Source organism: Ambystoma mexicanum, chromosome 6q (assembly GCF_040938575.1).
Source record: "Ambystoma mexicanum isolate Mex_15411 chromosome 6q, UKY_AmexF1_1, whole genome shotgun sequence".
In the NCBI taxonomy this organism is placed as follows: Eukaryota; Metazoa; Chordata; class Amphibia; order Caudata; family Ambystomatidae; genus Ambystoma; species Ambystoma mexicanum.
Window position 1 is genome coordinate 1536616246 of NC_090937.1, and position 25408 is coordinate 1536641653.

Here is a 25408-nt window from a genome sequence, read left to right on the forward strand (position 1 = left end):
TCACTTAATTCCTTTGGTTTGGTTGAGGGGGGGCACAAAGATATCCATGCCCAGGGCATCAAAAATTCTTAAGATGGCCCTGCTCCTTATTAACCAGCCTGATCTCTCCGTTCTTCTACTCTTGGTCTACTCATGGCGCCACAGGTCAAAAAGACATCTGTGGGTGGTAGAGCCTTTTCAGTTGCGGCCCCTTCACTTTAGAAGACTTGTCCACCACCCCTGGGGTTGATGGTGGACTACGCTAAATTTCGGGAAAACACTTAAGAGTTTTCTTTAACCAAAATATTCAGTTTGAGTCTATTTTGTGTTCACCCTTTCTCCAGGTCTTGCAAACCCAGCACCAGGAAACCCTCAGGTGACAGTGCGCTATAAAAGAACATGTTAACATAACATTACATTTAGTAATGCCTATTCTAAAAGTACAAAACAAAATGTACCAACAACATTCTCTGTCGCCTGTCTGTTTCCATTTCCTTCCCACTCTCCCCCTCCCTTCCTTATCTATGTCTTAGCTCTTGAACTATCTAAAATGTCATCAGGTGGAGTACGATAGTTAATTTCACATCCTTACTGTTCATGGACTGTAAGAATGTCATTGTATTTTCCCTTGTTCCCTCCCTTGCCTTGAAACGCTTTGAAACACATTGTGTATAGGCGCTATGTAAATAAACTATCATATCATATCATATCTATATTTCTGTAAGAGCCGCTTAATCAGGCATCTCTAATGTTAAACAACATATGAACCCGATGAAACGTTGTTGGTGGAATAAAATACTATTATGCACATGGTAGCAGACCCCTAGTGGTATGTTCCTGTCACTTTCTTGAGGTTTTGTACCCTTCCTTGTCTGTGTGATATATATATAAATATATATCATACTCACTGCTAGTAGTGTGCTTCACAACTTGAATAAGCAGAAGTCAGGATGAGTAACTATTTTATTATTGACGACTTTAATCTGTACAGAGCCGTTATTCACACATTTACTTACTATGGCCATGATTAGCTTAGTCCATAAATAATAGAAGTAAGACAAGATTAAGAAGTAAATCAGAGTTACTCATAATAACTTCTTTATGCATGCAAAGACCTGTTCAGGGGAGGTCAAAGTAAGTTATAGTAACCTCTTTATGAATTCTTGAATGTAGTCTTAGCCCTGTAGCCCTGCTCCACACTTCTAATCCCCCTTATCTCTCCTCCCTTCTCTCCTTCTAATCCCCCTCCCGTTCCCTTAGGTCCGCTGACCATTTCCTTCTCACTGCAACCCCGCCCACCTGGGCCTCCTCCCGTTTTCGCTCCTTCCAACTCCTAGCACCTCTACACTGCAACTCCCTTCCTCTTGCTATCTGTTTTCCCCCACCTTCACTTCATTCTGCACTTCCCTTAAAGCTCTCCTTCTCCATTCTCCTCCTTGAAACCCCTTCCCCTTCTGCTTCCCCTCTCCTGACTCTTTTCCCCTGACTTTCTCCCCCCCCTCTCCTGCCTCCCCTCTTCCACCCATCCCCTTTCCTCCTCCTGCTCTTCTCCTCCACTCCCCCTATCCAGTCCCTTCTACCTTTCCTCCCTATCCACTTCAGTTAAATGCTCTTCTCACTGTTTTGTTGTTTGATTGATTCATATTGTAACTGCTTCAACCGTTATATTGTTTATGTTTTATGTATTATGTTATTCCATTATACAGCGCTTTGGCGTAAGGCGCTTTATAAATCAATAAATACAAATACAAATACATACACAAATTGGGGGAAAAATATATATATATATATATATATATATTCCCAAAATGTTCTTTGATTTTATGCAAAGCAACCAGCAAGCCTCATTGTATTCTATCTGTACCCTTACTCTTTTTTATAGGGGTACTTCAAAAGAGTTCAATAGAAGTGTACCAAACAGTTCATTTTAGAAATTAAAACCTATCAGTAAATAATGTTTATGCCTTGTCTATATGTTGATAATGTCCTTTGCTCATTAAGACAAGTCCAACATCCTTATTATGACTACAACATATTCTTGTAGTGATCATTAAAAATTAACATTGCAAGCTGGCCCTTTGGTCAACGTTAGTACAATTAAATACATGCCTTTGTTTAATAGCTTCCCTTGCAGAGAATGCATTGCACACTATTTTGTCCCTCAGAATGGACTTCCTTCTTGGAAAGGGTCCGCTCACATTAGCACCAATCATCTATTTCTTCTTTGAGCACCATGGTAATGTTTCATTTTGCATCATACCCACTGATCGGTTGGCAGAGCTGTTTAACACACACATGTGTTACCATGTGCTCAAGCAATACTAATGAAAACAAATAGAAAATAACAAATGTAGTTCTATACCCAGTAGCCTAGTACTCTGGTCACTTACAAGATATGTTTGAACCCTAGCATTGCCCACAAAGCCTATCAGTGTCCCATGTCACCTCCACCGTACAACGTGTCCTCAGTGTGATAGTGAAATTCCTGTTGGGCACACCCACTGACAATGTATGTCTACAAATACCAGGCTGGCCCACCCCAGGGGATGTCTCTGTGGCTGCTGCACTCATTCTGATTTTGTCAGGCCATGCCGATGTCAGCAACAGCTGGGGTGCCTCTAATAAACTTGCACGTGATAATGCAATACTTGCCTGCTGAGAGAAAGAAAGACATAGGGCCTCATTATAACCCAGGCGGTATGGGGTTAACGGCGCCGGTAAAGGTGCCGGCACTGTCAGCCCCGTACCACCTCATTACGAGGTCCCCTCCCGGGACCCGGTCTGCACATCTGGTTTTACCAGATGTGCAGAGCGGGTCCCGCGAGGGGAGGAGGGAGCAAACAACGGGCCGCTCGTAATGGCCCGTTGTTTGCTCCCTCTCCCATTCCCATTCAGCCCCATAGGGGCTGAAATGGGAATGGGGAAGGCACGGGTCCGGGTTCCTAGAAAGAGTGAATTATCAGGCCCTCCGAACTCGGAATGGCCCGGTAATATCCTCATTCTGGGAACCCGTACCCGGATGCGATTTCGGCGGCAGCCATGCCGCCAATAGTGGCATGGCTACCGCCGAGATCGTAATGAGGCCCATAGAGTAAGAGAGAGAGAGGGACAGAGATTGACATATGACGTAACAGATGCAGCTCGTTTGGCATAAAGTGCTTGAGGCTAAACTCTTCCATCGTAGCTCTTCCACTTTCCTCTTTCACATCCAAAATTATTTAGTAAAAATATTCCTTAACTAATGGTATCCCCTCAGACATTACCTAGACTTGTTTTCTTGGTACATTTCATGTTTGTTCCCAGAAAACATTAGAAACACTTTACTACGGCTATGGCTCACTAAAGTACATTAATAACTAATAATTATGTTTCATTTAATAACACCCACATTTATTTATATATTGATAGTGGGTTTTTTATTAAGGGCGTAAGAGCGGGTTAAGTGATGTTAATTTGGTTCCACGATATTTCTCAATGCATGTAATTGACTTCACCTTCCATAAGGTTATGGACATGGATTTCATCAGTTTGTACCTAAATGTCAATGCATTTAGTGCGCCTAATCGCCAGTGTTCTCCTAATGCCACTATAACAGGGACATCTAATGGAAAGCACTCCAGACCTTGCCTGTGCCACTGAGTGCACTGATAAACACCTTGAGGTGTCTGATTGTCAGGCCATTTAGTTCTCTCTGACATTTCTAACTACAGTAAAGATAGATGAGTCATCAATCTCCTGGCTTCCCAATCAAGTACAGCATTCGAAAATGACTCACATCCTGGCCTGCTTTGAATTTCAGAGTGCAATTGTGCTGCTTGTAATTGCTTTACTTGGTATACATTATATTCCTTTTTGTTTTTGCCACTCATTTATTGCAGTGACTCATTCTGAGACCCTACCTAGATGTCTAATTAGTGTTACGGTATTTGCATGCCAAGTAACGCAATACAGGGTTACAACGTCTAATACATGTTCTGTACAATCATTTTTTAAGTTGTTTATCTATGTCATCCGTGTTTTGTTTGTATTTTCTCTTTTGCTGTTTTTAGTGTGTTTCGGACCATTTGCTGATGGGCGCAGATGGGGAGCAGTGGTTGTCGCAACTGCACTGCTTTGAGATAACAAGCATAGGGCAACAATAAGGTTCAACATTTGTGTATCACACATTATGAACGTAAAATTGCCAGGGTGGGATCCCAGTTTGATCGCAATCTAAGATACATTTTTAGTAAATATTTTATGAAGCCTGGGACGAACAGAAAGGTAATTCCTTAATATGAGGTGGCTGTTTTGAGAACTAAGAGCTAAGGGTTGGGTCACACCTAAGCAATGGCTTTTTGGGTCATTGACTCCTGAACGTCTCCTGTCATGCATATTAGTTAGTGGGTGGGGACAGGTGACGTTCGCACCTAGAAACACTTCTGTACAGTCGCGTTATAAATGCCACATCATGTCATATCATTGTATTAGCTGTAAGGGATCAACTGTAGGGCACAGGCACGGAGGTATTGTTGGTGTTGGGGTACAGACTTTTAATATCACAAACAAAAGAAGGGGTTGGGGAAATCCTGTCTGTCCCTAACTCTGGAAGGGGTTCCCTGTCTCAACTAAACTAAGGACTGTCTGTGTCAGGGTGTCTAAATCAGAAAGAGTCCTCTGTCCTGTTTCCAAAACCCTAAACTTACCCTTACACACCAAACTCAATATAACGTAAAAAGTAATGATGTCTGTTAGCTGTACACATGCAGATTTCATCCAAAAGTCTAAAATATTCATTACAAAAAGGTAAAGAAAAGAAAACCCCAGTAAAGTTCCACCAGGAAAGGGGTTATCCCTTCCCATAGATTGCTGCTGGCCTTTTAAAATGTCACTTATAACTTGTTCAAAGCTGTCCCTTGAGTTTCTTCCAATCAAATTGTATTTTTAGATATACAATTTCTCACTTTCTGAACCTCAAATGTCCTTTTCTCAAAAGGGTTATGGTTCTTCCCTTTCAGACTTTTACTGTTCCAAGTTTTGCAATTGGGGAATTCTCCCCCATGTTTCTTGCACCTTTGGTATGCCTCCCTGCTACGGTTTTTATTTCTTTCACACTTTCTCAAATGCCCTGTCCTTTTCTCTGTAAGGGGTTGTAACGATTTATTGAGAAGCCACCCTCAACACGGGACATTCCTTCCCTCCCACTCAAGTGGTTATGCAACAAACTATTTTTAACAGATTCTTTTTTTTACCCCTATCTCAGACAAATGTCATGTCCCTTGGATCCCTATTCCCTGAGCTAACCCTGAGAAAGGAATGTAAGAGGATTCAATTCAACACTACAGCTAAGTCAATGCCTAGTCTGGGATACTGAATGGAAACCCTTATTGATATATCTTTACGTCCAGTTCATGAGTTCTGGATGACTACCCCTATATAACACCTCTCTCTTGGAATCCCCCTGACCCCACTGAGCCAAGAAGTAGTTCTGTTTTGCAAGTTTAAAAGGTTTATTTGATAATTTAAACAATATATATATATATATATATATATATATATATATATATATATATATCACACTTTATAATAAATTAATTATTGAATATCACACTTAATCTGAGCAGTAATCAATAATGGATAGTCCGGCACTAGCACACTTCTTTATAATCAATGATGAGTGGTTATAGGATGGATACGATAGCAACAATACGTTTATGGTTTCAAATGGATGCAATGTGGAATGAAATGCAGTACAGAAAATAACTTGATAGGATTTCAGCAAAAGACAATGTAATCACTTTCTTGGACAATTCACCCCCCCTTAATGCAATGTAAGGAGATGAATAGAATGGGACTCAGTTCTTAGGAATGCAATCAAACAGAATTCAGTTCAATTCCCCCCCAGCAGCTTATACAACAGATAGGAGTTTTGAAACACAGACCCAAGTGCTTTGAATATGGTGACAATGCAGTGAGAAATATGCTGAAAATGCTTTTAATTCCCTTCAGGAGGTTCAGGGTGAGTGGTATCTAGTTAATATTAGTCCAGGCTCGCTTCAGCAATGATTCAGAGATGGTGATTAAGAGGCAAACGAATTTTTAGCAAGGAAAGAGATGACTGCTGATGGTTACACGTGGCTGGATTTTTACCCAAATCGCAAATCGCGGTAAAATTTGCGAGTGCGAGAATCGTGATTAGGGAGAAAGCGTAGAAAGTCGGTTCTAGGCTCGTTGAAAAGCTGAGATACTAAGCTTTCAGAGGAAAGTTAAACCAAGTTCCTAGCCCAAACGGTTCCAGAGATACAGACGATTAAATAAAGGTAGTTTTTCGGATTTCAAATTTTAAAAGTTCAAAGCGACAGGTTACAGCTTGCAGCTAGAAAATGACAGGTGACAGCTTTGCAAATGACAGGTGACAGTTAGGAGGCAGTTCTGGTTAGATTAAAATAGATTGAATTATATTATTATAACTAAGTGATTGGTTCTGCACAGTTCTGCTAGGTACTCACAATATATTTAGAAATAGAATTCAAAAAGTCCACGACCCCCTGACCTTTGCAGAGCCCTTGATTCAAAAAGGACATAACCAAAACTGCAGCTTAAAGCCACCATCAAAAGCAACCATGTGCAAAAGCATTAAATCAACAAGCCCACTAGCCGCAAAAAACGACGCACTCACAGTAAATAAAAGCTACACTCAAAATCTTACTCAAAAGAGTAAAGCAAGAGCAAATTCTCTCTCGGACATAAAATCAATTAGATGGCACTTTAATAAAAAAGATCTTGGAACCGCAACAAAAGTAGCCCCCGGTATCACCGGGGAACAATGTTCAATGACAGCTGAACTAGAAGTCACTGATCAAGAATTACTTCAAGCGACTGGAACTGGAGAACCAGTTACAAGCGTAACGAATCAGACATCAGTAAAGGATGGAGACCGGAGGAGTCCTATTCTAGAGAATCACAGTCCATGCAATCCTGCTCGCACAGAGCTACCGCAAACTGCAGCTGGATCAGTCCTTAGTCAAGACTGCTCCTCGAAGCCACAAGAAGCACATAATGGACAAACACCAATCACTTCAACTACAGAAGCTGAGGCCTTGGCGGTGTTTACCAGCCCAACAAAAACCTCAACTCCTCACCCGAATAGATCGAAACGAGGTTTGGGAGAAGAAGTAATAACTCCAGCTAACTTCAAAACAGCCCCAGAAATAAAATCTAAATCTGTATTGACGCAGCCAAGCCAAATGAAAGAGTTTTACAATGAATTGCTGTTTTCAGCCACAGCAAATAACAGTTCGCAGAAACAAGTAGGTCAAACGAAAAGAAAGGACAGTGACATCGAGCCAACCATAATTGAAAGTACAGACGAAGAAAATGATATTTCGCCTGCTAAAGCGCCTTTAAAGCGCAGCCAGGCAGAGATTGCCTATGATAAAATTGTACCAGCAATATTAAAAGCAAATGCAGAAGCCTGCGCTAACCTGCAAGCTGCAGTGGGATCTATGATGACAATAACCATGGCACCGTTCCTTAAATTATATGAAGTACTTTACGAAAACTACAAGGATCAATCAACTCTTTTGGCTCTAATTCAATCCAAATGAATATACATAGAATCGTATATTGCTACTATTAAAGAAAGGAGAGCAAGAGAGGAAGAAACAGAACATGTCATTTTCAAAACTCTCATCGATCTGATGGAAGATGCCAGAGAAGACAAGAAGGCATTTCTCCACTGTTTTAGTGATACCATAACAATGATGAAACCGGATGTATTTAAGTATCAAGGCCAAACTATGGAAAAATGTACATCCACAGAAAACGCATGGAGTTATGCGAACGAATTTGATAATAAGACAGATAAAACAGCGGTCATTGACAGTCAACCAGAACAAGTGAGGCCGGAGTCATCAACGGGACAACAAAACATCGTCTGCAAAGAAAAACCCGTGAATGCCTCCGCAACTGGTCCTGCTGCACAATCGGATATACAGGATTTGATAATAAATCCATCGACAGGCCATGTTGATAACTGTCCTAAGGTAGATAAAAATAAAGTTCTATTTCCTTTATTCGCTACAGAAAGTCCACTTGCATCAAAGGAAAAGGAAACGGGTGGCCAACCCAAACAAACTGCTGTGAAATTCTCCAAAAAAAAGGAAATTGCTTTGGGGAAAACAGCTAAGAAGTTAAAAAATCTACCACTGCCAAAACACACCTCGGCAGAAGGAACCCGTTACTTCATTCGTAATTTGAAACCTATTGGAACCGTGCCGCATAATGTTGAAAGAAGTTTCCAACTAAACGGCTCACAAAAATGCCAAAACTATAAAAATCGAGAATTCGTCCCAGAATCGATAACTGTAGACACAGATGAAGACGAATCCAATACTAGCGAAGACATAGATGCCCTCCTGCAACTCTCGGTCCACGAGTGCGATAGATCTGCAGACTCTGCCAGTCAAGAAGGCCCAGTGAACGCCGACCAAAAGAACGACGAGAACGAGGAACTAAATTACCGCGAGACTCAATCACCAGCATTTAAAACTTTACAGGAAAAAAGAGATTTGCTGGAACGCAAAAGCATAAATGAAATGAGACAACAACAATTATTGGACGCTATGCTGGACCATTCAACTCAGGAGAATCAGAAAAAGAAAGATCTGCCTCGACGAGAAAACATAAGGAAGGAAACAAAAAAACAAAGTGATCGACTCCGAGCCAATACGTCCACGGAAAAGCGAGGTAAAATGGAGAAGAAAGGCCATAAACTCATAGTCGAACGAGTGTTGAAAGCTAGAGATGGTCTGATCCTAAATAGATCAAATCTTATGAGACTTTTGCACAACGTACCACAACTACGAGTCATTGAGCCTAAAGACATCAAGATAGTGGCTTTTCCTAAAGAAGACGAAACCGATTGAATTTGCCTCCATCTGTTTTCAAAAGCAATTATGAATCTTATTTGGTCAGCTGCTGATGCACTCAGATCCCTTGGCTTCGACATTAAATCGGTTGAATCTAAAAACCAAGAACAAGGACCAACACAGTTGCATAATTTGCCACGGACCCCGAGCCACTCTCCATCAAGGGCTGCCCTGTCAACAGATGATTTGAATACAAAACCAATAAGGTTCTCTCCAACAATTTTGCGAGGACCCACCGCTCTCAGAATAAGAATAAAAGGAAACGTAGGATGCAAGGCGTTGAGTCCTTTAGCTGGTAGCGAAGCAGCACTTGTGACAAAAATCAACACAACTGAACCCTGGAATTGGCTCGCTGGAACATTATCCACAAAAAACAACCTTTAGATCGACTGCGGAGACGTCTCAAATAACCTGCGAATAGTGTCATGGAACACTCGTGGGTATCGACATCTGCTGGATCATCTGAATAAGGAATTACTAAAGTCAGATATTATTTGCATCCAAGAATGCTGGCTTTTGGAACCCCCAGTCATGGGGGGGTCCACATGTTTCCTTAACAAAGGATATAAAGGTCTGAAAGGGAGACCTTCCGCAGGTCTGTTGACAGTGATAAAAAACGAATATAAAGGAAACATATTCCGGGTTATGACTCCCTCACCACTTATACAAATAACCATAATTCAAGAGCATAATGGAGGCTTTCATCAATCCAAGAAGCATTATCAAATTATTATTAATCTTTATTGGAATCCTAAAGCTAAGGATGGAGAGAAGTTCCTAGGAACTGTGCTTCAACACATTGACGAGCTGAGAGCCGAATTTGAGAAACCCACATTAATCATTTGTGGTGACCTTAATATAGACTGTATAAAGAAGTCTCATGTCGAACAAAGAGGAGTCTCACAACAGAGAGCAACGCGTACGAAAAGATGGTTAGCGGAGATGAATAGTCGAGACCTTTTGCAGGTAAATGGAAATGTGAACGGCGACCGACAAGGAGCAGTCACATGGGCTTCATATAATCAAAACGCAACTCTTGACTATTTCTTTGTGGATAGAGAAACGTTCAAAACTATCTCTTCGCTGAATATAATTCCAACAAGCAAAAGCGATCACAAAATACTTCTCCTTACGTGTGTACTAACAAACAAACCTCAGGAAAGCGCATCGGCCTACCAAAAAAACTGGCCTCACAAGGTTGAAATGAACAATGGCCTTAACAGATTACGAATAGCACCAAAAATGACATTGAAACTCAAAAAAACCATAGAATGCTGGAAATTAACAACAAACATGGGAGTTGAATACGAATCATGTCTTTCCACCTTCAGAGTAAAATCAGGCCACAAGATACAGCCAAAAACTCCACGACTACATAAATATAACTCTGAAATGGCTGAAAGAAAATCAAAGCTAGCAACAAAGCTAAGAGCTCTAAACAAACTGAACACCGAGGGGGCATGTGAAGAAAGGGCAACGTTAAAAAAAGCCTATCGTAATTGGGCTAAATCTCACAGGGCCTTACTGTTTCAAAGAGACTCTGAAGAGATGCTATCAGCTACCTCCAATAAAAACGCTAAATTCATGTGGGCTCTAATGAATCAAACAAGCGTACTACAAGGAACAGAACAGATAAACCCGATTCACGAAGAAAAATGGACCCAATATTTCCAAAAAGCTTATAGCCAGGAGATGCGAGAAGATGCTCAGATGCAAATAATCATGGATAAGACTCCATGGAATATACCATTCGAGAAGTTGGAAATTATGGTACTGATCAACAAGGCAAGCAGTTCGCGGGCACCTGGGCCCGATGGCCTAACAAACGCCATTTTAAAACAAGCACCTGAAGTGTGGGCCGACATGTGCTATGTACTGTTTAAACGAATCATCAAAACTAAACAAATACCGGAATCTTGGACTAAAGCGATTATTATTCCCATTCACAAAAAGGGAGATAGATGCAAGCCTGAGAATTATCGTCCAATATCTTTGTTGGACATAATAGGTAAAATATTTGCAGGTATCCTCTTTAAGAGATTAAAGGAATGGATCATACACTCAAGAAATTATGACCAACGGCAGACAGGGTTTGTTGAAAAAGTTGACTGCGGGCTAAATTTGCTCATACTCAACCTATTAAAGGCTAAAACTATCTGCGAAAAACAGAAACTTTACCTGGCGTGCATAGACATGGCCGCCGCTTTTGATAAAGTGGATAGACAAATCCTGTGGAAAAAGCTAAAGCAAAGGGGATGCCCTGAAGATCTCGTGGCCGCTATTAAAGCCATGCATACTGACACATGCATTCAAGTAAGGTTAAATCAAAAAGGTAACCTAACCAAACCGATCCCGACAACAAGAGGCCTAAAGCAAGGGTGCCCTATGGCAGCAATCCTTTATAACTTTTACATTCTGGAGATAAAGGACCGGCTTGTCATTCCGAGAGGCTGTTCGCCTAAAATAGGCACCTTACCAGTGAGTCATCTGTTGTATGCAGATGATTTGATCATCTTGGATAAGACCCCAATCGGTTTGCAGAAAAAATTGGAGGCCCTAGAAACATATGTCAAAGAAAATAATCAAGAAATAAATCCTGAAAAATCTGAAATCCTAATAATGAAAACATCAAGAGTCAGAGAGAAAAAGTCTTTCAAATGGTATGTCGGGAACAAAGTTATTCCAATAACAACGAGCGCAAAATACCTTGGAGCAATAATAAGTGCAGACTGGAACGACCAACCGTGGATAGAGCACATATTGCGTAAAATGAGTCAACTAACGGCACAAGCGCTTATATTGAAACAAAAATTCTGAAAGTTTTCGATTCAACCAACAGTTGACTTTTATAACACAAAAGTTATTCCGTCTGTTGCTTATGCTGGAGATACAGCACTCAGAATACCATCAGAAACTTGGGGCAAGGTCGAAGCCACATTCTGGAGAAGACTAATGAGACTACCTCAATGTGTCCCAATGATCATAATACGACATGAATTGGGCTTGTACTCCCTGCAGGCCACAATCATATGGAAAGCCCTATTAACATTTAGAAAGACACTAATCAAAGATTGTCCACCTCAATATGAAATCTTAAAGGATGAAAACATAAAAGCGCAATTCTGGCCACTGTCTAGCTGGAAAGAAAAATGTAAAGAGCTTTTACAGAACTTAAATATTTCTGAGGACACTTTATGCAATAACCCTAAAAGGGTGAAGATTGCGTTACTGTGTGCTGACTGGGATAAAACAGAAACTGCTCGCGCCAATTCCAAATCTCACACGCTCTCAAATAATCTCAGATCAGTACCAAAAACTCTACCTAGTTATTTGAAAAAGAGTGGGAATCCTATTCATCGGGATCTAATCCTGCGATTTAGATTAAATATCCTAAGAACAAAAACAAATTTGAAAAAATACGGCACAGTAAGTGATAACATATGCCGGCTCTGTGAGCAGGAAGTGGAATCTTTAAAACACCTAATAATGTTTTGTCCTGAACTAAGATTAGCAAGAGATCTATTCTTACATCCAGCATTAACTTCGACGTGTGGGCTGGATTCCGATTTATGGTGGGAAACCTTGTACGACAACCCAAATCAGAAAACCACGAGAGCTCTTGGAACTTTCCTACAAATGATGATGGTCAAATTGGAAAACAAACAGGAATCACACAGTGAAATAGAAAAGGATCTCATGATGAAGGAAAAAGCATAATCTTTGATATATGCCTATACTCAGGCCAAACCAAAGAGGACTTGAATAAACAATTAAAAATTGGCAAGTATGGGAGGAATTGCCATAGAAATACAAGGAAGACTCCAAGATATGGTTCGGCCGTGTAAGTGAGCGAAACAAGAAAAAGTTTGTATTTATTTACTCTATATGCTTAATAAATAAAAAAAAAAAAAAAAAATATTTCGAAATAGGCCTCGCCACGGATCTGGTCAGGTTTTGGACTGGACTCCGGTTCTGGTCTCGGCACTTCATAGTTATCTGGGTCAGCTCTGCTCTGCTGGTCTAGCCTCTCTGGATTCTGGATACTGCTCTGCTTTCTGGGTACTGCTACAGGTTCTGGATCTTTCTGCACAGCTTTCTCTGGATCCAGCGCTGATCTGCACGGCTCCTGGATGCTGCTACCGCTGTTAGGTTTGCTGGATGCTGAGGCCTACTGAGAAGCGTTCTCAGTTTGTGGGTTTAGGCCCTTGCCTTGAGTTCTGAATCAAGTTCTTTGGAGTTTTAAAGTCTAAGTGTTGAATCTGGTATCTTTTGGATGTTGTATGGTCCGGCAGCATGCTCCGCAGCAAATGGAATTGAATCCTCTCTCTAGCTTCCAGTGGCTCTTTTTATGTCTTTTGAAAGTGGGTGTGTGTGCAGCATCACTAGCCAGCCCCTCTTTCAACTTGTCATTGGCCCAATTCTTCCCTCTCCCATGATTGGGGAAGGAACTGTGAATCAGAGTGATGCTGTAGGTTTTATGTGTCAGAGGATCCTCCCCTGGTCAGTTTGCCCACAAATCTATATTTGATCAAAATGCACATTTCTCAAATACATAGTGGTTTGTCATTGCATGTACACATTACCTATCACATGAGGTAGTCTCTGTCCCAAATCTGCTCTTCCTGAGGGCTTGCATTCAGAAACAGCAACATTTTTGATTTTAGTGGGTTATGAAACCTTGGTTCTTCATTAAAAATTAAACACATATACACGGCCTGTCCATACATACTCCAGTAAATTCCCATGTCTCTAGCTTAAACACAGAGTCTGTAGTATCCATAAATAGCGGGGTTTTGCCCCAGAACATCACACAAATTCCCAACGCGTCTTAAAACGTGCACAGAAAATTCACAAGAATTATGGTATCATTTAAATAATTTTGACAAGTCCGCACTGTGAGTTATACATCTTTCTTAGAATCATATTCTGGCCAACAGGGGTGTGTCTTTTCAGGTCACATGGTGTAGAAACCAGTTTATCCAGTTTCTGCCAAGCTCAGAGACCCTGCCCCTCCCAGCTTCTGCCAAGAGGAAGCTATTTTACGGCCACCCTAATAAACCATCTGCCTGGGCCCAGGACAGGCCTTTGTTCAACTCCCTGTAGCTGCTCCACCCCTAATCTAATCAGGGAGGTGACAACTCCTTTTGGCAAGGGGAAGAGTAGCTGAGCAGGTTTTAACTCATGTGGGGGTAGATGTCAGGCAGAATTCAGTTTCATTAAGCCAGGTTTCAGATAAAATGTCACTTTTTGTTCCACAGTTTAAGTCAAGACAAATTTTACATATGCAGCTAGAATGCTGATTCTAAGTTGAAAACTATGACATTTCAACAGTGACAAACTATGTGACACTCAAAAGTAGGTCACTCAGTTAATTTAAACATTTTCGATTTTTGGTAGTTTTAAATCCAGTTTCAGTTAGGCTGCTGCAGACCTGCAGAGCTCAGCCAGTCTTGTTATGAACATTGTTTTGGGGCTCTTCAACTTCCCCGATTTAGTATGCACACATACTTCATTCTGCCAGATGTCCGCTGGTGTTCAGTGAGATTTTTGGATGTGTTGCAATGTTTGAAAATAGGCATTTTGAGCTGGCATTCAGAGAAACAAAAGGTGATTTAAAAGTGTGGTTTTTCCTTTGGCACTCATTTCACTCATGGCACCCCGGCCCATCCTGCTCGCACTGGTGGGTGGCAAGTTAGGCAACCATTTTAGTGTGCACAAACTGCGTGGTTCTCCTAGATTCTGGTGCACATGTGGGCTTTTTGGCCATCTTGGATTTTCTAAGCCCACAGCACCAAATGTTGCAGCATGATAGCTCAAACGTGGGTCAGTACACCCAACAAAGCCCCCCCACGTGACTGCCCTTTGAAATTGAGTCTCTTCCACCATCTGCCTGAAGCCACAAGGGTGATGACCCACACACTGGTATGTCCGCATCATCTTCTCCCAAATCTGCAAATGGCACAGTTCAGCATCTTTTCCTCCATCCGGTACTGATCGATCGGTTCTCCTCGCCGGTCCTGATGGGAATATTGGGCGGTACCCGGGGCCCCTTGCGTCTCTGCTCCCAGTCTCCGGATCGTCCTCCTTGGCTAGTCTCCAGGTGTTCTTTCTCCTAGGATGACAAAGGAAGAGCGGCAATACCTATTCATAGACATTTTTCCCCCACCATTGATATAGTAGGGTGGCATATAAATTTATAGTCAAAACATATGAACATGCACATTTCTTTTTGCATTCAAAAACGAAAACACCCACATTGAGAAACTCAGAATTTGATAGGCGATATGTAGGATATTTTAAGTTAGAACTGAATTAATCTGAGACAGTACCCTCTAGGATTCCAGAGGATTCCTCCAGTTGTTGCAGAGTGTGCCTGGGATGGCAACACTTCAACTGGTTAATGTGGACCCACTTGTCTTCCCCCTCTGCCAAACCGCCTTTGGGGATGCGGATCTTGTAGGCCACAGGGGAGATGTTGTCTATAATCTCAAAGGGTCCCTTCCATGTAGGCAAACATTTTCGCTGTTTGGCCTGGTTCCTTTGGAAATTGTATAAATAGACCCGGTCCCCCATCTGATATTCCTTCCTGGAAGTTTTCAGGTCATAGTGGGTCTTCATACTCTCGGCTGATCTTTCTAGATTCCGCTGAGCATAGGCAAAAGCATGCAGAAGGTGTTTCCTTAAATTCTCCACATACTCATGAGTTGTGGAGGCATTTATCAACGTTTGCTCTTGGGTTCTGTAGAGCAAATGCAGAGGAAGCACCATCTTGCATCCAGTCATCAACTCAAATGGTGACATTTTGGTTGCAGATGAAGGGGTAGATCTGATGGCCATTAGGACTAGAGGCAATCGGATATCCCAACTTGGCCCAGAATCTGCCACAAACTTCTTTAATATGCTCACAATGGTTTGGTTGTATCTCTCCACTGCTCCAGAAGAAGCTGGCCTGTAAGCAATGTGTAGCTTCCTTTTAACCCCCAGTATCTCCTACATCTTTGTAATTACTTCACTGGTGAAGTAGCTACCCCTGTCTGACTCAATCCTTTGAGGTAGACCGAAACGGGAAAAGATGTGGTTAATCATCTGGGCAGCTGCAGTTTCTGGCTTGCAATTTGGGGCTGGGAGACATTCCACCCACTTGGTAAACAAGCATGTAACGGTCAACATGTACTTGTTTCCTCTAGTCGAACGAATCACAGGGCCTACAAAGTCGATTTGCAAATCTGACCATGGCAGTGTCATCCCCCTCTTTTGGAGGGGTGCACGGTGCGTGGGGGATGATGGCTGAAATTGTGCACACACAAGACACCCCTTCAAGTATTGGTCAAGGTCCTGCCCCATGTGTGGCCAGTATGCAATCTCTCTTAAGATTTCCAGTGTTGTGTGAAACCCCCTATGACCGGCGGTGGCCGCATCATGGGCGTGACTTAACATCAGGCTTCGGAATGAGGTAGGAACCACCCACTGATCGTGGCCAGCTTTGGATTTCCTTACCAGCAAACCGTCTTTGATTCGGAACATTTTTGCACATTTCATCAACACTCCTAGGTCCTCTTTCCCAATGTAATCGGTATCCATCAGGGGAAAGTTCTCAGGGTCCTCAAGGTGCTGGTAAAATTTACCAATTATTGGATCCCCCTTCTGAGCGGTAATCAAATCAGCATCAGGAGTCTCCTTACTCCATTGTGCAATTGAAAGATCATTGTGAGCATTTGTCTGTGACCTAGTGATAGCAGTGACCTGGATTTCCCCCAACAGGGACTCAATCTCAATTAGATCCCCTTGGATGGCCCCGGTTTTGGCCAGCTGATCAGCTAAGTCATTTCCAGTTTTGTCTGGTCCCTCTACTTTGGAATGACCCTTGATCTTTTTCCAATAGATGGTCATCTCATTCAAGGTGACCAGATCATCAATGTTTTGGATTAACTTCCCATGTTTCAGGGGTTTGTTATTAGCGCATAACATGCCTCTGGTTTTCCAGTTGACCAGGTGCTCCACGAACCCGTTCCGTACATAATCCGAATCTGTGATTATGACCAGTTTGTGGAGTTGATGCTGGACAGCAGTGAGGATGGCCTGATGCACAGCCATCAATTCTGCCACCTGACTACTTCGGGGACCAATTTTGTATCCAGCGGAGGGTTCTGGAAACTCCTTCACCCATGCATTCCCTACGCCAGCCACCAGTTCTTTCTCCCCGCCGTTGTCAACAGGGTAAGAGCATCCATCCACATAGACAGTGGGAATTCCCTCACACTTGTCTTCTTCAAAGACTTTGTGTGGGGAATTAAGGTATGCCTCCGTGTTGTCCTTGATTTTTAGACTTTCGTCCTCGAGACAGTTTTCTCTGGCACAATCATGCAAGTCAGCCAGACCTTGCGCGAGGGGACTCTTCTTGTTTTGGCCATATCTGACCGCCACAGGAAAGCCTTGCATTGACAGAATCCAGGAAGTAATTCGGGAATTACTCACATTTCCGGCCCGGATTCTGTCACTTTGGAGATATTGCAGAGGCTGGTGTGGAGTCTCCACTATGATGTGTTCCCCCAGGATAAACGGGCGGTAATTCTTCAATGCCCACACCGTTGCCAGGAGTGCCTTCTCACAATTGTTGAATTTTTCCTCCACAGAGGATAAAGTTTTGCTCGCATAGGAGATTACTTTATTGACCTTGTCATGCTTTTGATATAATACTGCCGTCAAGCACGTATTAGAGAACCCCGTCTCCAGGAAGAACTCCTTGTTTCTGACAGGGTAAGCTAGGCAGGGCACTTGTGAGAGGCTTCTTTTGAGTTGTCTTACTGCCTCGGCTTGTTCTGGAACCCATTCCCACTTGACCCCCCCCTTCAGGAGATGAATCAGGGGTCTGGTGATCTCTGCGTAGCCCTCAATGAACTTTCTGCTGTAATTAGTCAGTCCAAGGAGGCTCCTTAGTTCCCGCAGAGTTGTGGGGTCTTTCAGTTTCTGAAGTGCTTCCACTTTCTTTTCCTGGGGACAGAGACCCTGAGGAGTAATCTCATGCCCCAAGAAATTAACACGGGTTCTTCACCACTGTGCTTTCTGAAAGGAAAGTTTTGCTCCGGCGGCCCTCAACTGGGTCAGAACATAACGGATCTCCGCTATGTGTTCCTCCACAGATGAACTTTTGATGAGGACATCATCTACATAAGCCAGGTTACCCCTCGCACCCAGGTTGGGCATGGCCTTATGTAGGAAAATGTTGAATTAATTGCCGGAGTTGCGGTATCCGAAGGGAGTCCGGGTCCATGTGTACTGCTGGCCCCCAAAGGTAAAAGCCAGCTTGTATTGGTCCTCCCTACTGACAGGCACAGTCCAGTATCCATTGGTCAGGTCTATTGCAGTGAATACCTGTGACCCCTGGATCTGGGCCAGCCCTTGGTCAATGTAGGGCAGAGGCCATCGGGAAGTATGGACCCGTTTGTTGAGCTCCCTGAGGTCGGCGCAGAGTCTCCACTGGCCGTTTGGCTTCAATATTCCCAGCACCAGATTATTGAAGGTGCTGTGGACTGGACGGATTATTCCCCGGGACTCAAGGTTCTTAATTATTTCAGTAAGGGACTCCATTGATGCGAGAGGCAAGCGATATTGCTTCACAAACACAGGAGTCATGCCAGGGTCCGTGGGGATTGTTGTTGTGTGGATGTCAGTGCGACCACAGTCATATGAGTCTACCGCAAAGAGATCTTGGAAATCCAAGAAATCTTGTTTCAACTTTTGCTTTTGTTCCAGAGTCACACAGGCATCAGCTAGGTTGACTCTCTCTTCCACCTGGAAAGACTTGGTGTTCCAGCCTGGAAAGACTTCTGGTTTGGCTATCTCAGCGGCCTCCTCCAGCTGGGTGGAGAAGTCCCTGGTCAGAGTGCTGATTTGGACTGGAGGCCTCAGGTGGGAAAGGCAACCCTCATGGACCTGGAAAATCACCTCATCCCTCCTGAAGTCACAAGTCACATCTTCCTTACCATAGGGGCAGGAAGTGTACACCAGGAAGTTCCCCCCATGCCGGGTAAAAATCCTGTCTGGTGTTGTATTGTCATCACTGTCACTGTCAAAACAGTCCTTGGGGATTGGTCCTAACAGTTCATTTCCTAAATCGATGGAAAAATGTCGGTCATCAACCGCCATTCCAATGATGGTGCCTGCGGCTAGAGTAATACTCTTTAAGTCGCTGTTATCCACCTCTATTAGAATGGAGTCATGTTCTATGTTGACTAATGGAGTTGGGTTTACCCCCAACCCTTGCTGTTGGAGAGAAGCGTTTAGATGTATGTAAGCATCAGGGTTTTTCAAATGTTGTCCTCTTTTAGCTTTCACTTCCAGGGAGAATTGTCGTGTCCTTTCTGGGATGGTGACTTCCTCTTTGATCTGAATTTCAACTGCATAAGGTAGCAATTGAGCTGACCTAAATGCTTTTTCTGGATCATCAAAGCCCATGGGATTATCCGCTAATCGGGACCAAGCTTTGAAGTTTATTAGGTCCAAACTAATGGCAAAGCGATTGAGAATGTCACTGCCTAAGTAAAAAGCGGCAGTGATGTCTCGCACGACCCAACAATTGTGGACTATGCTCTTGTTGCCAATGGAGATTTTGAGCATACACCTGCTTGGCAGGAGATGTTTGGAATTGGGTGCTTCCAGGTCCATTTCCCATTTGTCTATCAGTTTGAATGTGGGAATGGCTGGATCTTTTGGGGGTTGGCGGAACATGGCTTCGCTGATGAAGCTCTTACCATTGTTCACGCACAATGGGTCCTTAAGCAAGGCCCTTTTTGCCTTATTGGCCTTTTTGGTTAGGGTAACCCTGGTCCAGTCATCCTCTGACTCAGAGGCACTGCTCCCAGAGGTTCCTGTCCGATCTTCCAGGTTTTCCCGGATTCTGCGAGCCTGGGAATGGCTGGCAGAATGGCTGGCAGAATGTGGGGACCTGGTCTCCTGTGTCCTCTGCCGTTCAGAGGAGTATTCAGATTCCTCTTTGCTGCCAGGATTTGATGGGTACCCCCCCCCCTGACCTAACTGGGCAGAAGTTTTCAGGATGCCCTTAATGGGCCTATTCTCCTGGGGTTCCCAACTAAATTGCACTGTGCCTGGGTGCCCATACCCGGATCCCCGCCCATCCATTCCTGAGAGGTACTGGCCTATGAGCCCCATGCTTCTGGCTGGATAGTAATCTGCCATCCCTGTGGCCCGGTGCTCATGTGCGCGAGGGGACATGGGGGAGGCAGAGTCCAGGGACTGAGAGAGATAAAGGCCCCTGGTACTAGGGCTCCTGAGGTTATGCTCAGGAGTTTCCCTTTCCCAGCGAATCTGGTCTCTATCCGCCCCTGCTCCCTGTTGCAATGCAAGAGCCTGCACCTTCAGTTCCTCAGTTAAGGCCTTAATAGACTCTATCAGTCTCTCCTGCATCGCTACCTGTTGTTGGAGCCTATCATTGTGCTGGCAGAGAGCCTCATTCTCTCTCTGCGTTTCCTGATTGGTCCTGGAACACTGGGCCAGTCTTTGCTGCAGGAGGGTTACCTCCTGAGCTGTGTCCCTATTGGCCAGCTCCTGTCTTGCCAGAGCCTCCTCCACCCTCCTGGTGTGCTCTAGCAAGTCCTGGTGTTCTTTTTGGAGGTCACCCAGTCCCTGGTGGGCCAGGTGATTTTCTTCCATTTTTCCTCTTAAGTGGCAGACTTCCTGGCCTAAGGTGTCCCTTTCCTGACCAAGAGCTTGAATTTGTGACGCCAGGTCGTCCCTTTGCCTTTGGAAGGCACCAGCTTTCTGGCGCTCCTGATCAAACTCTGCCTGGGTATCCAGGTCTTTCAGGATCAGTTTATTGCTCTCCTCTTTCTCTCTGTCTAGTTGGATGTGCAGGGTGGCTACCTGCTCTGTGCATGCCCTGTTGAAATTGATCTGTTGCTCCAGCTTTTTCTGGCTCTGCAGTAGGGAGTCCAAACTGTCTTGGCGTTCCTTCTGCAAAGCCAGAATTCTGGTATCCTGATCAGCCTTTTCCTGTTGCAGGATATCCATATCCTTCTTTATTTTAATGATGTGCTGTCTACTCTCATTTTCGGACTCCTGGCTTCTGTGCAGCCTCTTCTCAGAAGAGTCCAGATCAGATGGGGCCTTCTGTAATGCCAGCAGTTGCCTACTCGCCAGATCTTGGCCTTCAGCACATTTGTCCTGCATGGCTCCCATATGTAAATATAAATATGCCGCTACCCTGGCAATCTTGTGGTGCTCATCCTTGGCCTTAGGGGCCATATATAGTTCACTCAGGGCCACATGTAGGGGACCCTGATCTCCCCATATGTCTGACCCTGTTTCAGTGATCTGGGGTGCGATTGCCTGCAACCAGACCGTCTGGTCCTGATGAGTCCACTCACCTCTCACAAATAGCTTATGTAAGAAGTGCTCTCTGGCTATTTTCATATCTACCAAGGTCGTCATTCTGGAATTTGAGTTCCTTCCTGAGTTACAGAAGTTTGTATTTTATTTTTGCAAAACAGACCTTTTCCTTAGAGCGTTGCTTTGAGGAGTGCTTTACAGCGTAACACAGCGTGGTGATCCGTCCGGATATGTGTATCTGGTCAGCTGGCACGCTGTATTAATCTGCACAAGTGATAGATCTAACCCAAACGTCCGGCTCGAGCCCCCAATTTGTAAGAGGATTCAATTCAACACTACAGCTAAGTCAATGCCTAGTCTGGGATACTGAATGGAAACCCTTATTGATATATCTTTATATCCAGTTCATGAGTTCTGGATGACTACCCCTATATAACACCCCTCTCTTGGAATCCCCCTGACCCCACTGAGCCAAGAAGTAGTTCTGTTTTGCAAGTTTAAAAGGTTTATTTGATAATTTAAACAATATATATGTATATCACACTTTATAATAAATTAATAATTGAATATCACACTTAATCTGAGCAGTAATCAATAATGGATAGTCCGGCACTAGCACACTTCTTTATAATCAATGATGAGTGGTTATAGGATGGATACGATAGCAACAATACTTGTATGGTTTCAAATGGATGCAATGTGGAATGAAATAACTTGATAGGATTTCAGCAAAAGACAATGTAATCACTTTCTTGGACAATTCACCCCCCTTAATGCAATGTAAGGAGATGAATAGAATGGGACTCAGTTCTTAGGAATGCAATCAAATAGAATTCAGTTCAATTCACCCCCAGCAGCTTATACAACAGATAGGAGTTTTGAAACACAGACCCAAGTGCTTTGAATATGGTGACAATGCAGTGAGAAATATGCTGAAAATGCTTTTAATTCCCTTCAGGAGGTTCAGGGTGAGTGGTATCTAGTTAATATTAGTCCAGGCTCGCTTCAGCAATGATTCAGAGATGGTGATTAAGAGGCAAACGAATTTTTAGCAAGGAAAGAGATGACTGCTGATGGTAACACGTGGCTGGATTTTTACCCAAATCGCAAATCGCGGTAAAATTTGCAAGTGCAAGAATCATGATTAGGGAGAAAGTATAGGTTCGATGCGGAGATTCTAAGCTTTCAGAGGAAAGTTAAACCAAGTTCCTAGCCCAAACGGTTCCAGAGATACGGACGATTAAATAAAGGTAGTTTTTCGGATTTGAAATTTTAAAAGTTCAAAGCGACAGGTTACAGCTTGCAGCTAGAAAATGACAGGTGACAGCTTTGCAAATGACAGGTGACAGTTAGGAGGCAGCTCTGGCTAGATTAAAATAGATTGAATTATATTATTATAACTAAGTGATTGGTTCTGCACAGTTCTGCTAGAGAACTCACAATATATTTAGAAATAGGCCTCGTCACGGATCTGGTCAGGTTTGGACTCCGGTTCTGGTCTCGGCACTTCACAGTGATCTGGGTCAGCTCTGCTCTGCTGGTCTAGCCTCTCTGGATTCTGGATACTGCTCTGCTTTCTGGGTACTGCTACAGGTTCTGGATCTTTCTGCACAGCTTTCTCTGGATCCACCGCTGATCTGCACGGCTCCTGGATGCTGAGGCCTACTGAGAAGAGTTCTCAGTTTGTGGTTTTAGGCCCTTGCCTTGAGTTCTGAATCAAGTTCTTTGGAGTTTTAAAGTCTAAGTGTTGAATCTGGTATCTTCTGGATGTTGTATGGTCCGGCAGCATGCTCCGCAGCAAATGGAATTGAATCCCCTCTCTAGCTTCCAGTGGCTCTTTTAATGTCTTTTGAAAGTGGGTGTGTGTGCAGCATCACCAGCCGGCCCCTCTTTCAACTTGTCATTGGCCCAATTCTCCCCTCTCCCATGATTGGGGAAGGACCTGTGAGTCAGAGTGATGCTGTAGGTTTTATGGGTCAGAGGATCCTCCCCTGGTCAGTTTGCCCACAAATCTATATTTGATCAAAATGCACATTTCTCAGATACATAGTGGTTTGTCATTGCATGTACATATTACCTATCACATGAGGTAGTCTCTGTCCCAAATCTGCTCTTCCTGAGGGCTTGCATTCAGAAACGGCAACATTTTCGATTTTAGTGGGTTATGCAACCTTGGTTCTTCATTAAAAATTATACACATATACACGGCCTGTCCATACATACTCCAGAAAATTCCCATGTCTCTAGCTTAAACACAGAGTCTGTAGTATCCATAAATAGCAGGGTTTTGCCCCAGAACATCACACAAATTCCCAACGCATCTTAAAACGTGCACAGAAAATTCACAAGAATTATGGTATCATTTAAATAATTTTGACAAGTCCGCACTGTGAGTTATACATCTTTCTTAGAATCAGATTCTGGCCAACAGGGGTGTGTCTTTTCAGGTCACATGTTGTAGAAACCAGTTTACCCAGTTTCTGCCAAGCTCAGAGACCCTGCCCCTCCCAGCTTCTGCCAAGAGGAAGCTATTTTACGGCCACCCTAATAAACCATCTGCCTGGGCCCAGGACAGGCCTTTGTTCAACTCCCTGTAGCTGCTCCACCCCTAATCTAATCAGAGAGGTGACAACTCCTTTTGGCAAGGGGAAGAGTGGCTACGCAGGTTTTAACTCATGTGGGGGTAGATGTCAGGCAGAATTCAGTTTCATTAAGCCAGGTTTCAGATAAAATGTCACTTTTTGTTCCCCAGTTTAAGTCAAGACAATTTTTACATATGCAGCTAGAATGCTGATTCTAAGTTCAAAACTATGACATTTCAACAGTGACAAACTATGTGACACTCAAAAGTAGGTCACTCAGTTAATTTAAACATTTTCGATTTTTGGTAGTTTTAAATCCAGTTTCAGTTAGGCTGCTGCAGACCTGCAGAGCTCAGCCAGTCTTGTTATGAACATTGTTTTGGGGCTCTTCAACTTCCCAGATTTAGTATACACACATACTTCATTCTGCCAGATGTCCGCTGGTGTTCAGTGAGATTTTTGGATGTGTTGCAATGTTTGAAAATAGGCATTTTGAGCTGGCATTCAGAGAAACAAAGGTGATTTTAAAGTGCGGTTTTTCCTTTGGCACACATTTCACTCATGGCACCCCGGCCCATCCTGCTCGCACTGGTGGGTGGCAAGTTAGGCAACCATTTTAGTGTGCACAAACTGCGTGGTTCTCCTAGATTCTGGCGCACATGTAGGCTTTTTGGCCATCTTGGATTTTCTAAGCCCACAGCACCAAATGTTGCAGCATGATAGCTCAAACGTGGGTCAGGACACCCAACAGGAATCAGGCCAGTGTACGGGAAAAATATTGGTATTTATTTAAATTAACAGTAATCGAAATTAGCACAAAAATATCAAAAGCACCAGGCTTAACAGGGTAGCAGTAGTCTTTCAAGATTAGTAAAAATACATATGGCAATTATAATTTTGCCCACACTTTTTGTTTAAAATAAACACAGGGTGATTTATCGCTTTGTTTTTCAGACCCCCGTTGCTTTGCTCTAGGTTTGGGAAGTCAGACAGAAAAATTGGAATGCTTTGGGGAATTTTGGATTTCAGACACCCTTACTGAAAGGCCTGTGTTGGGGAAGCTGGATAAAAAGGTTGCACTGATTTAAGAACCAAGACACCCCTCTTCCTTAAAGAAGTTGGGTCAGCTGGACAACAAAGATTAACTAAATGAATTAGGTTACAGTTTTCAGTGCCCACTGGGAAGTGAGCTTTGTTAATTTCGGATTTAAAAAAAATCACCCCGTCATGTTCTGTCAAATGGGGAATTCATGAAATTAATATTTTTGGTTACATAGGCTAAGGATCTACACAGTTTTGCCCCCAGGCCAACTATAAAGGGTAAGGAGTCAAGGCAAGCAGACTCGGCTACCTTTTGGTTTCCCAGGGCTCTGTTCTACTTACAAAGCAAGTCTCTATTTAAGGTTCAGGAAAGCCAGCTGCATCTCAGGATACTCTTGAAAGATAGGCCTGGGGTCTGGTCACTCCACTCTCAAAGATGGCCTCCCGCTCTCCACCATAGGACCCATTCAGCTTTGAGACCTTTCTAGAGATAGCTCCACCAAGATGCACTCTCAGAAATCTCCTCTGGGGTCACCTTAAAGCTGTCAGATG